We start from the raw sequence: 12,445 nt of genomic DNA on the forward strand, positions 1-12,445 counted from the left end.
TGGCTCCAACATTGACCATTTACCAAAGTTTTGAAGCCAAAACAACCCCGTCACAGCCGCAGCCATTGGCAGCTGTTGTGCAGCCAGAGTCTGCGCAGTAAAGACTGTGAGGGATTCTGGGAGAATTTGAGTGGAGCTGGGTGACAAAAATAATAACAATTTTCTTCTTTCAAGAGTCTAATCATTTTTTGACTCTACCTCCCGACATATTTTACAATCCCTGAAAAAAACACACAAAAAAAGGCAGCTGTCAATCATATTTAAACGTGACATAAAACCTTGTTTTTGACCTCTTAAAACTAATGAAAACGAAACTTTTCAGAAAAAAGAGGACTTGAATACAAGGCAGTGAAATAATATCATCAAATCATCATGGCAATTGGATGCGAGCAACATTTCTGTGAGGTGTATTAATTTTTTAATGTTTGACCACAGCCCAGTCACCAGACCTCACTTCGAACCAAGCAAGATGACGTCCATTGCTTTTACAGTCTATGGTCTTGGGCAATAACCTTTATTTCTGCGCATGCATGTGAACTGGTGCAAAAGGCACAAGACACAGACCTGTCATATATACCATATGAAGCTTCACACCTCTTTTCCATATCATTCAGCTTACTTAACCTTATGTGGTCATAAAGCTCTTGTTCAGTTTGGTAACTCATGCCTCCTCTTGTGTTTTGTCATGGGTCATGAGCCAGGCTATGACACGAGACAGTCACCCTGAACAGCACATGGTGTTCTATAAACACTTCAACAAATAACAGCCTGTCTAGACAGCGCTCATATCAGGAAAATCCAATATCTCTACTGGATACTTGATTTTTAAGGTAGACAGCTCAACTGTAGAGTTATAACCTCCAATCTGACACAGAATCAGTGTCAGCTCAAATGCACTTCAGCTGGACAAATGCTTACTGACCTCAGTTTCCTTTCACTCAGAGATAGCATATCAGGACAGTACATCATCTTGTCTCCAACTTTAAACCTGGATGTCTGCAACAGTATTGAGGACCAGTCACAAGCCCACTCATTAAATAATAGGTCCTCTTCAGAGAAGATACACCATAAAACACTCTGCAGACTTGGTCGTTTTATAACCAAGCATATAGGCCTCCATGATTGAGGTCGTCACCATTCAAGGATCCATGCATGAACATTGATCTTCCATGTAAACATATCTGTGAACAAAAACAAAGTCCTCTACAAAAATTTATAATAATGATAAAAATACTACAGATGAAGCATATAATGCAATTTTCTACCTCCGCCAAGGAGGTTATGTTTTTGGTAGAGTTTGTTTTTTTGTTTGTCTGTGAACAACATAACTTAAAAACTAATGAACAGATCTTAAAGAAATGTTCAGCAAATGTTCAAAATGGGATAAGAATGAAGTGATTAAATTTTGGAGGTGATGGGGATCAGCGTCTGGATCCAGGATTTTTTTTATCATTGTGAGATTGGGCCGTTTCCACCACATGTGTATATAACTCCAGGATAAATGGTTGAATTGCTTTGCAAAACAATACAAGACAAGGTCACCATAATTTCTGACAGATTTAAAATTATAATTCAAATCCTGGCAATATTCTGGATACTAAGATCAGGAATATGTACTGGGTCATCATAATTTTCAACACTGTCAGGTAACAAATTATCGTACAAACCTGCAACTAACACTGAATTGTAGCAGACAGTCTGCTGAAAGGGAGTATAACATTAAAATAGGATTAAGTGTTGAGGTCTGCGTTTTCTGAGTGCTTTTCTAGTTCTTCATGCATTCTAGAAACTTCACGAAGTTTGGTCCCTGCAGCACAACCACATTAATTTCAATTATTGACTTGAACTGTTGTGTCTGTTGTTTTGTCCAGACAGACACCTAGCAATGTCGGCTAGATACCTGCTTCATTTGCCTAAAAAAAAAAAAAAAAAGCATTTCTCATTTGTTTGGGTACCAAAATTTCCTTTCAGCTCAAGGAAAACATCATGTAAGGGTTTAAAACTTTGCTCCCTTGTTTCCCCAAAGTGGAATCCACAGCTTGACTTATAAAAAGTCTGAAACTTCTGGTTCCTAAATCTCAAAAATTGGCTGAGAGCCAAAGAATCAAAACTCCCGTCCTCAAATATTTGACGAGTCAGGTAAGAAAGCACTGCTATAAATTCTATGTATAGCTGAGGATATTTTCCTCTAAGTTTTATGAAAGTGGATGGCAGGTAGTGAACTTCCCAGAAACTAATAAATGTGCAAATAACTGAATACACGAAGGAGTGAGTCATTCTTTAAAGCAGGCAGTGACTCATGAATCTTGCAGTGGCCGGACCCTCCTCTCTGCAGCAGAAGACCAGCTCGTAAAAAAACCTGTCACCGGTGTTTTATGCTAAAAAAGACATTTACGTCCTTCGCAGCAATCAAGAGAACAAAAACAACAGCTGACATTAAAGTTGTGGGTGTGACATTTAAGCCTCAGTTACATGCAGCGCACACATGCTTAGATAACAGCCTTCAAGAACCACACACACAGGCAAACACCTGCGCTTGCTGTTCCCCTGCATCACTGAATCAATGCTTTTAATCAGAGTGTGCTGAAAAGGAACAGCCTTAATTATCTGTGTGTGTGAGTGCTGACATGTTCAGTGCGCATGACTGGCTTTAATTATCAGACTATTTCTGTTAACAGAACTTTGCTTCACTTTCACTTTGACCCGATCATGAAGTTATGATGAGCTCGTTATCTTCCAGCTATTAGAGGATAATCACGAAGGAGACGCCTCCATCCTGCAGGACTGTGACCTCAGAGTTCACAGAGTGATATATTACACTCATTGTCACTCTCAGTGCACATTAACATTTGTCACCTGGATGGCTCAACTCATTTAACCTTTGCATTCAGGAAAGAGGATCTTATACTCTGACCTACAGCATTAAACACAAAGACTGAAAAACTGCACCAAGACTATGCAACTTTAAGCTAAATTAGAAAGAGTGCTGACTGTAGGATTTCTGCAAGTTATTGTCCACCCTCTAAATAAGGCTGAAGCTACTTTACAACTAAAATCAACAAGATCTGGCCATGCAAGAGTTTAATCCGGATAAGAAGAATCCAACTGTGTAATATCAGTACAGTAAATATCAACAGTTTTTTAATAAACAAACTTAAGAACAACAAAAAAATCAAACATTCTATCAAGTTTAGCTTTAATATATATATATATATATATATATATATATATATATATATATATATATATATATATATATATATATATATATATATATAATATATATATATATATATTAATTATATATATAACTATATATATAATTAAGGTCCAACGCTAGAAAGCATACACTTCACAAACAAAGACTGATATCACAACAGGCAGTAGGTTGTTAAGCAGTACTCAGTGTGTGCAGGCAGAGGGTTGCACTTCTAGTTCTTGCAGTAACCAAAGGAGTGCCTCAAGGGTCAGTACTGGGACCACTGCTCTTTATTATTTATATGAATCACATCATTGAAAGGGCTGTGAGGAGTTTGAAAGTGATCTTTAAAAAGGCTCCCTTCTAGATATATGCCTGATCATAATCCACACTTTAAAATGAGATTATCATTGCCAATATTGCTGGTTACAAGTTATTTTAAATTGCTACTTCTTGGCTTCCAGGTTGATAGGGAAGCCTTTGGCTAATTAGCCTTAAGCTTGGGCTGTAACACAAGAAAATTTGTTTCGATCCGATCTCCATTTAATTCCAAAACAACCATGCGCCTCACTAAAAGTAATTTACGACAGTGTGCGGAGACTCCGGGGCAAGGGGTGGTGAGGGTGTGTAATCAAAACAGATCCTCCTGATAGCATCTTTAAAAATGTCTCCAATGCAAACTCCCTTCTATGCTGATGACACTGTGATGTACTGTTCAGCAGCCAAGCTTGCTTTCTAGCCAATAAATCTGACCTCATTCTCCACTTTTTAGGGATTAGGTTTGCATCTCTGACACTTTCTTTGTTTGTGTTAGATTAAAGTGTTGTCTTGTTTTTGCACAACTCTTTTAAGAGCTAACATGCTTTGGACACTATGTATCACGGGGCACTGAGATTTATCACTTGACGATATAAGAGTGGACATGTGGCTCGAACGTGATCCTTTATTTTTTTGTTTTCTTTGTGAAAAAAGTTCATTAATAAAAAGGAAACTCAACCTAAATGAACTTCATTCAGTGAACACATTTTTTTTTGCTATTTTTCCCCACTACTCTGCTCCTCCTTTACCTGGGTATTAAAATGTTTGGAACAGCTGCAGATGCTGATGGCTTACAGGTGCATAACCTGTTGTTCATCAGGCACTTGTTGTTCATCTATCATTTGACAAATGTTACATAAAACCTCCGAAAGTATGGATGAGGGATATATTTTGAGTGTTTTGGCGGACACAGTGTTCAGTTTTTCACTCACTCTACTGTTTGAGTGCCCTTCACTACATCTGAACAAGGCAGAGGATGTCTGGTACATGTGAGCACAAACACATCCTGACTCAGTCAATGTCGGGTGGGACAACCAGCCACAGGGGAACTTTGCTCCTCTCAGACCTATTAGGGAAAAACATCCCCTCAAAATACATCACCGTGGAGCTCTGAGGCTTTTTATTGATTTTCCATTTAACCCTTGGGTCTTAGTGTTTGCTTAATACACTAAAAACAAGATTTTCTTGCTGAAACCAAAACAGAGGAACACATTTTGGAAGCTCTCCAACTTTGAGCGGAGATTTGGTGCAGGAAAATATCAAAGATGAATGTCGAGATTATAAATGCCAATTTGTTTGCAAAGGAAAATTAATCTCAGCAAAGCAGCTTTGCTTTGTGACATTCTGTCAAATTGAGTCTCCCTTTAAGAGACTTAATCATTGTAAATCTATGTGTGCATCTAATCAAGAACAGCAAAACAAGAGGTAAAAAAGTTATAAATCTAAATCTCTCTGAGCACTGATGTAAGTTATTCCGCCTTCTGGGTAAAAAGACACCAAGTTTCTGTTATCTTTAACAATTTATTTCTATATCATAAAAATTTGAGCAGAAAGTTATTTTATAACATCGTCAGTGCTCATACTCAGCACTTTGCTGCCCTGACTTCTGGATTGTTCCAACACCGACATTACAGTGAAACATGCACTGCAATTTTTTTTTTTTTTTTTAAACCGTGAAGTGTTTTTAATGCATTGATGGAGTGCACAATAAATCCACCAAATACATAAATATGGACAACTGATTGCCTGAAAACCTGACATGTCATAAACGCCTCCTTTTGCTTTTATTGATTAATACTGATACCATTTTTCTAGGTGCTGTCCTGTTGGTTGTAGCTGCCTGTTGTGGCAGCTCTCTCCTTTCTGTCTGTTTCTTGTAATTTTTTCGTTTCTTTTTGTCATCTTTGCATTTGGAGTGGGATATTACTTTGTATTATCCATTTGTTGGTCGTGGACACCAAACTGTTTTTTTCTTCAGTGATACTTTCACTACTTTTGCTCCTGTGTTCGTCTGGAGATCCTACATGTAACCATGGCTGCATTGTTTACATGTGAAGTCAGCTGTTAGCAGCCTGTAGCATGTCAATGCTAACTGGTGCAAGGCCTGATGTTTCCCCACAAGGTGAAGAGAAGGGGGTGAGGACAACGTGCTGGTTCACAGGTGTGAGCTAAGAAGTGACAACATCGACCTGTCCTTCCATCCATCATTTTTGGGAATGTAAGATCTATCTCCAAAAAGATGGACAAGCTAGCCGTGCTGTTTTGTTATCGACCTTTTTGCACTCTCTATACATGGTTTTGATGACACGGTTTTTACCACGACTCTGAGACACCACTCTTGCTATCACCCCTGTGGTTAGTTGCATTTACCTGTATTATTGTTTATTTTATTGGATCAATAAATGGCAAAGAAAGAAAAAACAACTCGAACAATTACCCTTCATCAGACTCTTAGAAGCACTTAATAAACACGTCAGTCCCGCACCCAGACAGTGACTAAAACCAGGTCAGAATAGCCACAATAATAAGTTTGATCCTCTTTTGTCAAGTTTTCTATCTTTTATGCACAACAACCACTCCCTAAATATAAAAATGAATGCTCGCTTTTTGTCCGCTCTGTGCTGCTGTTGGAACATGGCCGACCAAGATGGCAGCTTCCATAGAATTGAATCTGCTCCTATGTAGATATAACATTCTTGATCTACGCCAACAAAGTAAAAATGCTGGTTTGATTCTGGGGATTTTACTCTGATTTTAACATATTTATGTATAAAATCTTCCATTTTCCCAAGTGTGTTATGACAAATGTGGCCAAATATTACAGACTGTACCTTTAAGCTAAACGTCAACGTTGATGTTTTAAAATCTTTAAACTCTGCATTTAGCTCTTTGATCTGTAACACTGGAGTTTTACGACATGACGGTGTTTAATAATCTGTTGCTTTTGCTACATTTTACTCACCTGTTACTCTCTGGTTCCTGTTTTCACAAACAATCCTCAGCAGAGATTTTAAGGATACGTAATGGCTCAAAAAAGTGTTATGATGTTAGTGACTGTTTATCAACCAGGAAATTTGTCAGTAACTATCTTTGTTGAATAGTCATTGCATGGCTTTATGTTCGAGCGTAACAATTGTATCACTGAACTTCACATGGCAGTTATCTGCTCAGTCATCCCCACATGATATTATATAAATCGTTTTCTTTCAATAACACGGCTGTTAGCAGAAGCAGCCCTCGTTGTAAACAACAATAACTATCAGTCCAACAAAGTTTCCTTCTCCCCCTCGTTTGCACCCAGAGCTGATAAAGATGACAAACGATGCTCGGCTCGCTCTGCTCTCATTACAATCTCATTTCAATGACTTATTCATAGCAGCAGACGGAGAGGGGAAGCGCTGACAGCATAGCGAGCTGTGGCACTCTGCTCGGCTCTTCTGCCGCTTTACCCACCCCCCCAAACCCATACAGCCGGCTAAACGCCAGCTAAACGCCACTGCTCCCAAATGAGAAACACATCTGTTGTGACACAAAAAGCTTTCAGCTCCCTGCAGCCCCGCAAGGTCACAGCGAGAGCGGAAGAGGCTGCAGAGCGAAGGAGGGAACGATGGGATGAAATAGGGTTTGAATGCGTGAGGAGAAACTGGCCTACAGAAGTCATTTTCTGAATATAAGACTTTTATTTGTGGCTCTATATGAATTAAGAAGTCACGGCTGTCTGTTTCTTCCTAATATACCTCATTTAGACGGAAGAGTGCCTTCACTCAACGATACGAAACACTAACGGTTGTTTTTATGCACTTAACAAGCTAAACTGTTTTGATTTTCTGATTTCTTCCCCCTCTTCACCATTGACTGGACATATTTGACCAAAAAATACACCTGAGTCCTAACTCTTTTTTTTTAAAGATGAAAGACCTTCATGAAAAACAGAAATATAAAACAGCAATGAGCTGTTCAGTTCCCATGTTGCAATGCATATCAGTGAAATAAAATTACTGTTTTACTCAGTTGCTTTGGTTCATTTCTCAGATCAGAATTGAAATTCTCAAAACTACTTGTTCAATCTTTACATAATTTTGTCACTTGTGCACATTAAAAAAGCAGTTTCTTATTTCTTTGAACAAGATGTACAATTCTCTCCTGTTTCCTGCAGTACCAACTGCTTATATCATGTTGATCAAAATGGATTATCATGGGTCTGTGTTGAATAATCCCACCCCTACCCCCACAACATCTAGTCATGACTTCATCACATAAGTCTCTACATGCAAAAAGGTTGAAAAAGTTATCATAACATGTCAAACATCTCTCCACACAATCCCATTAGATGTTTTTTCTAAATCTGTCTGGGTTGGTAAATTGCTCCCTGGTCAATCTTGACTTTCTCCAACAAATAGAAATGTGTGAAGCATCAGATCAACCAATGACCAACCAGTTTTCTGAAACAGCTCAAAAGTTCATCAACTGGTAAGTATGCATATGTGTTTTCCTCTGTACAGACAGTGGCAACAATCTTCCTGTCAAAGGACAATAAAGATCTACACATCTGTGGACCATGTTCTCAATCATAAGGTTACAAATGCTGAGGTTGGTTGAAGGATGCAGCCAAAAGCTGGGAGAACAACTGTGTCCTCCATCATTCAGACTTTTTTGTGGACAGAGAAGACCTTTATTGAGATGTGGATGAGAATTTGTGGCCCAGCATTCAGGAATATAAGGAGTTGTACACTGTAAAACCCGATAAGTTCACTGAACAAAAAAATTTTGTTGAAACTGATTACATAAAAAAATTTAAGTTATGTTAACTCAGGTTTGTAAGTTAAAGTAACAAGGCTATTCTGAGTGACACTAACTTAATTTAACAAGTAGGGATAACTTTTTTTATTGAGTAACTTTGTACGTTTTATTTGAGTTTAGATAACAAAGAGGGTTTAAGTACTATCAACTTAAATGTTTTGTTTAGCTTCACCACACTTGTTTATGTAAATCCAACTTATTTTTTTTAATTTTAATTAACCTATGCTAACTCACCTATAGTTAAAAGATTTCAGTCAGTTAAAATCAAAAAAGCATGTGCAGTACTTAAAAATTTCTTTGAAACTGATTACATAAAAATTTTTAAGTTGCTGTAACTCAAAACACACCTAACTTACACAAACTGTGAGTGAACACAAAAAGCTCAAATGCAAGTCACTTTATTAAATGACTGAAACATTACCAACCAACACTTCTGAAAAAAAAATGTTCAGCAAACCAGTTAGTTACTTCAAAACTTCAAGGTTTTTTTTAAATCACACAACCTCACTTACACTTACACTTACAGGCAAAAAAACCCCCCCAAACATTTTAACTTAAAAAACACTAGTCCAGTAATTACAGAGACACACAGTTAATCAAAAAATAGAACTGCATAATGACCCATGGGCACTTTTAACACTAAAGAAGTAGCAACTTCTGCAAAATCATTGAGCTCATTTTGCTTCATATCTTGACTCAACAAACACGCCTAAAACAGTAAGGAGTTCAACTTAAAATTGAACAGCAATATTTTCAAACCACATAATAAAGATTTAGTACACAGTCTTCTGGGGAGTAACAGTCAAATTTGTTGAACTTTCGTGGTTCAAAATTGAAAACAATTAGTTGACAAAAGGTCACTATTAGGGCTCAAGACCCCAGGCTTTGACTCTCCATCCTCCAGGTCCATCAAGAATTTGTTTCAAGTCAGATGTATGGGTGAAGTCCGTTGTGTATCTCAGAGCAGTACATATATCAGTCCAAAAAGCACAACGTACCCTTCAGCCAGTCTCGGAAAGTGGCAGCTATGTTCTCAAGCACAGCAGCAACCTTATCAGGGAAGAAGACCTCAGTATCTGTTGAACTGGAAGTGACTGAGAGGAGCCTCACTGGTATGTCATCGACCTGTGGTCCATCTGGCTGTGACACCTAGAGAAAATAACAGAACTGTTATAAAATGAACACCAAAGAAACATAACATGGTTGCCTGAGAGCGAAAGTGTACCCCTAACAAACATTGAATCCAGAAACATAAATCCAGAGTACTCTTAACACAGCTATGTAGGAAGGGCATGGGGGGCAGCAACATGTTGAGCATTAACATCAACTTGTTCTGGCGCAATGAGAAAGCATCCTTAGGTTTAGATTCTTGATAGGGAAGGCATACAGCTACTGATCAAAGGAAATACCTCACAATGGTTGCAGTCCAGCTGGGTGATGCTTACCAATTTTCACATGACAAAGTGAAGAGTAATAAAACAACGTTGGTTAATCATTCAGCCTTGCTGTAGTATAAAGTCATAGGATCTCCAACAGAGGTTCATCAAAACTCAAAGTTCCACTATTAACGTGCCCAAAGTACAAAAAAACCCTCACCTGGAGGTCATAGGAGCTGGAGAGCCTATCTAAGACTCCTGCCTCTTCTCTGTGCAAGCAGCTTTCTTCCCCCACTAACTCTGAAGACGAAGAGCTGCAGTCTTCAGATTGATGTTTGTGATTCTGTGACACACTGAATAAATCAAAATAAATAGAAAAAAAAAACATATGTAGCTGTAAAGAAAGGATAACTTACAATGTAAAAAGCACAGTGTGACATAAATTGGACATTCCATCATCTCATGTTGTTTTTAATGTATTCTTAAATTACTGGATACAATTTTGACTTATTACTTTTTACTCATTTTCAATAGTCACAACTATTTCGGTGTGTAAATTTGTTTCATAAGTTTTCAACAAATTTACACACTGACATGTACTGTGGCCAGTAGGTGTCAATTTGCAAACTCCACAACATGTCTGCCCACAGAACAACACAAATTCAAGCGCCACAACACAACGGAAGTACAGCCACAACAGACGTTAAGGAGAGGTCAGTTATCCCAACAGACACAGAAGCTGTGGAAGTAAGTAAATGATTGTTTTCTTTTTTAACTCCAGCTATGATAAATGTAGCTATAAGGCTAAAATCATGACATGACAGATTCATAATGCTAAATATAAGATGGCACACTACTGGTTAATATAGAAATATAAGTGCCACGAAGCAGATCACAAGGTGGGACCCCTACAGGCTACATTTATTAGCTGAAGTTAAAAAAGAAAACAATGCTTTACTTATTGTTCTGTGTCCATTGGAAAAACTGACCTCTTTTAACTTCATTTGTGGCTGCACGTACGTTGTGTTGTGGCGCTTGCTATTAGAACTCTAATCACAGGGGAATAGCAATTCTGACTTACAAAGTTTGGAATTACATGTCAGTAAACATGATTTGGATTAAATTCGCTGCAGCACATTAGATTTCAAATGACAGCCACTGTGCAAAAAGGGATATTTTACACACTCTATAGACATAATGAACTCAGTACCTGACTGGAGACTCCTTGCATCAGTCCGTTGCTTCCATTTGAAACTATACAACAAAAGAATTGTAAAATTAGAAAGCAGTTAAATTTGAAAAAAATAAAATAAAAAATAAAAAAAATCCAATAAAATGTGTTTTCAGAGAAGGTGTTCATTGCAAATGAGAGTTAAAAATAAGTCAAAAAACCTGAAGTATGTTTGGAGAAAATCATCTCCCAGGGCAGAAAAATGTCCCAGCTTGCTCTTTTTAAAATCTTAACTGTTTAAATTCATTGAATGAACAACTAAAATATACACAGAGGGGCTCTTTAAACTCTGGGCTTAAAAACTGTTGCTTCTAAACCAGGCATATTTTATCATACTAGTTATATTTAAAACTGTTCATTAACACCTGTTAGATTTGGTAAGACTCACTGCGCACAGTGTCATGGCGAATATATTGGCACACAGTCTGCTTAATTTTACTCACCATCTGATAATGCAGCACAAATACAACAAGGAGACAAACCCCTGGAAAAACCTTGTGATAACCGTTGATGTTGTCTGCATCAGAACCTGTCCTGGGAGACACTAAGGACAACGGTAGCGCCGGTCATTAACCCTTAAGTGTCTGGAATTGAATTAGTGGCCTGATTCAAACCTAACATTTTAAAACTAAGTAAAGATTTACCCCTTTATGTGTCAAAAAAATATTAACTCTCAATTCCCCGAGCAGCTGTTTAAAATGTTCTGACATGTATGGGGCAAACATTAAGAGAGTAAAGTAATCAAATTGGTATGAAAATGCTTTTTTGTTCACACACGAAGTAACTTCAGACATAGGAGATGTACTTAATGCAGAAAATACATAAAATAGTGTTGAATTGTTGAAAAAGAAGATTTTACTTACCAGAAAAGCCCGCCTTTGGAAAACATTAAGGCAGCAGCGGCCAGTGTGCCAGCACAGCAGAGACGGATAACAAGAAATATCTCTCATACCTGCGCAGGAAATCTAACTCGCAGCCTTTGTAAGGTCCAACAAACGACAAAAAATACAACGGCGAAAGAAAAATATAATAATTTATCTACCAACAACGTTCTCAAGTTCTCTCCGCGAGTTTCTAACGATCTAGCTCTCTGATGCGACGAGCAAAGATGGCGGATTTCTCAGACGGTTCGCTGAGAGCACGTTCGTGCGTGACCGTGACGTCACCGAAAGTGAAAGTTAGATGAATTAAATAATTTGAGTACATTGACCAAAAATACTTAAAGTGATTAAGTAATATTTACTCAAAAATAAAATCTCGTTCTAGCAACTCAAACAAATAGAGGTCAAATAGCCTTTTTGAAAATATGAGTTGATGGAACTCAACTTTTTTATCAAGCTTTTACTGTTGGGTCTTACAGTGTAGGAAGACTGCACTGACCTGTAATTCCTACAGCACTGCATGAACAGTTTTCCCTAAAGAGGCTGATCTATGTTCACGTTTCTACTTTTGTTTTTCTTTGTGCTAGGCAGTGCCTTCTTCTCTTTTCTGTATCAATGATGGGTCAGTCAACAAATTACA

General features: G+C 37.8%; 1 protein-coding gene and 1 long non-coding RNA gene across 9 annotated transcripts in view; both read right to left on the reverse strand.

Annotated features, from left to right (window-relative positions):
- The window catches only part of LOC141810783 (pleckstrin homology domain-containing family A member 5-like), a 252,612-nt gene that overhangs the window by 38,226 nt on the left and 201,941 nt on the right, over positions 1-12,445 (reverse strand). The window lies entirely within an intron of this gene.
- On the reverse strand, positions 8,861-12,153 carry LOC141810784 (uncharacterized). 2 transcript variants are annotated; one of them, XR_012600125.1, is made up of 4 exons: positions 11,788-12,153; positions 10,904-10,947; positions 9,914-10,046; positions 8,861-9,466 (listed from the first exon to the last, which is right to left on the reverse strand). It is a non-coding gene; the product is annotated as an uncharacterized LOC141810784 (long non-coding RNA). The 2 variants fall into 2 exon arrangements; XR_012600124.1 differs by lacking the exon at positions 11,788-12,153 and having other exon boundaries at positions 10,904-11,256.

The sequence above is a fragment of the Halichoeres trimaculatus genome, unplaced genomic scaffold (genome assembly GCF_033239565.1).
Source record: "Halichoeres trimaculatus isolate MK-OKI-2021-1 unplaced genomic scaffold, fHalTri1.1 fHalTri1_scaffold_21, whole genome shotgun sequence".
Classification (NCBI taxonomy): Eukaryota; Metazoa; Chordata; class Actinopteri; order Labriformes; family Labridae; genus Halichoeres; species Halichoeres trimaculatus.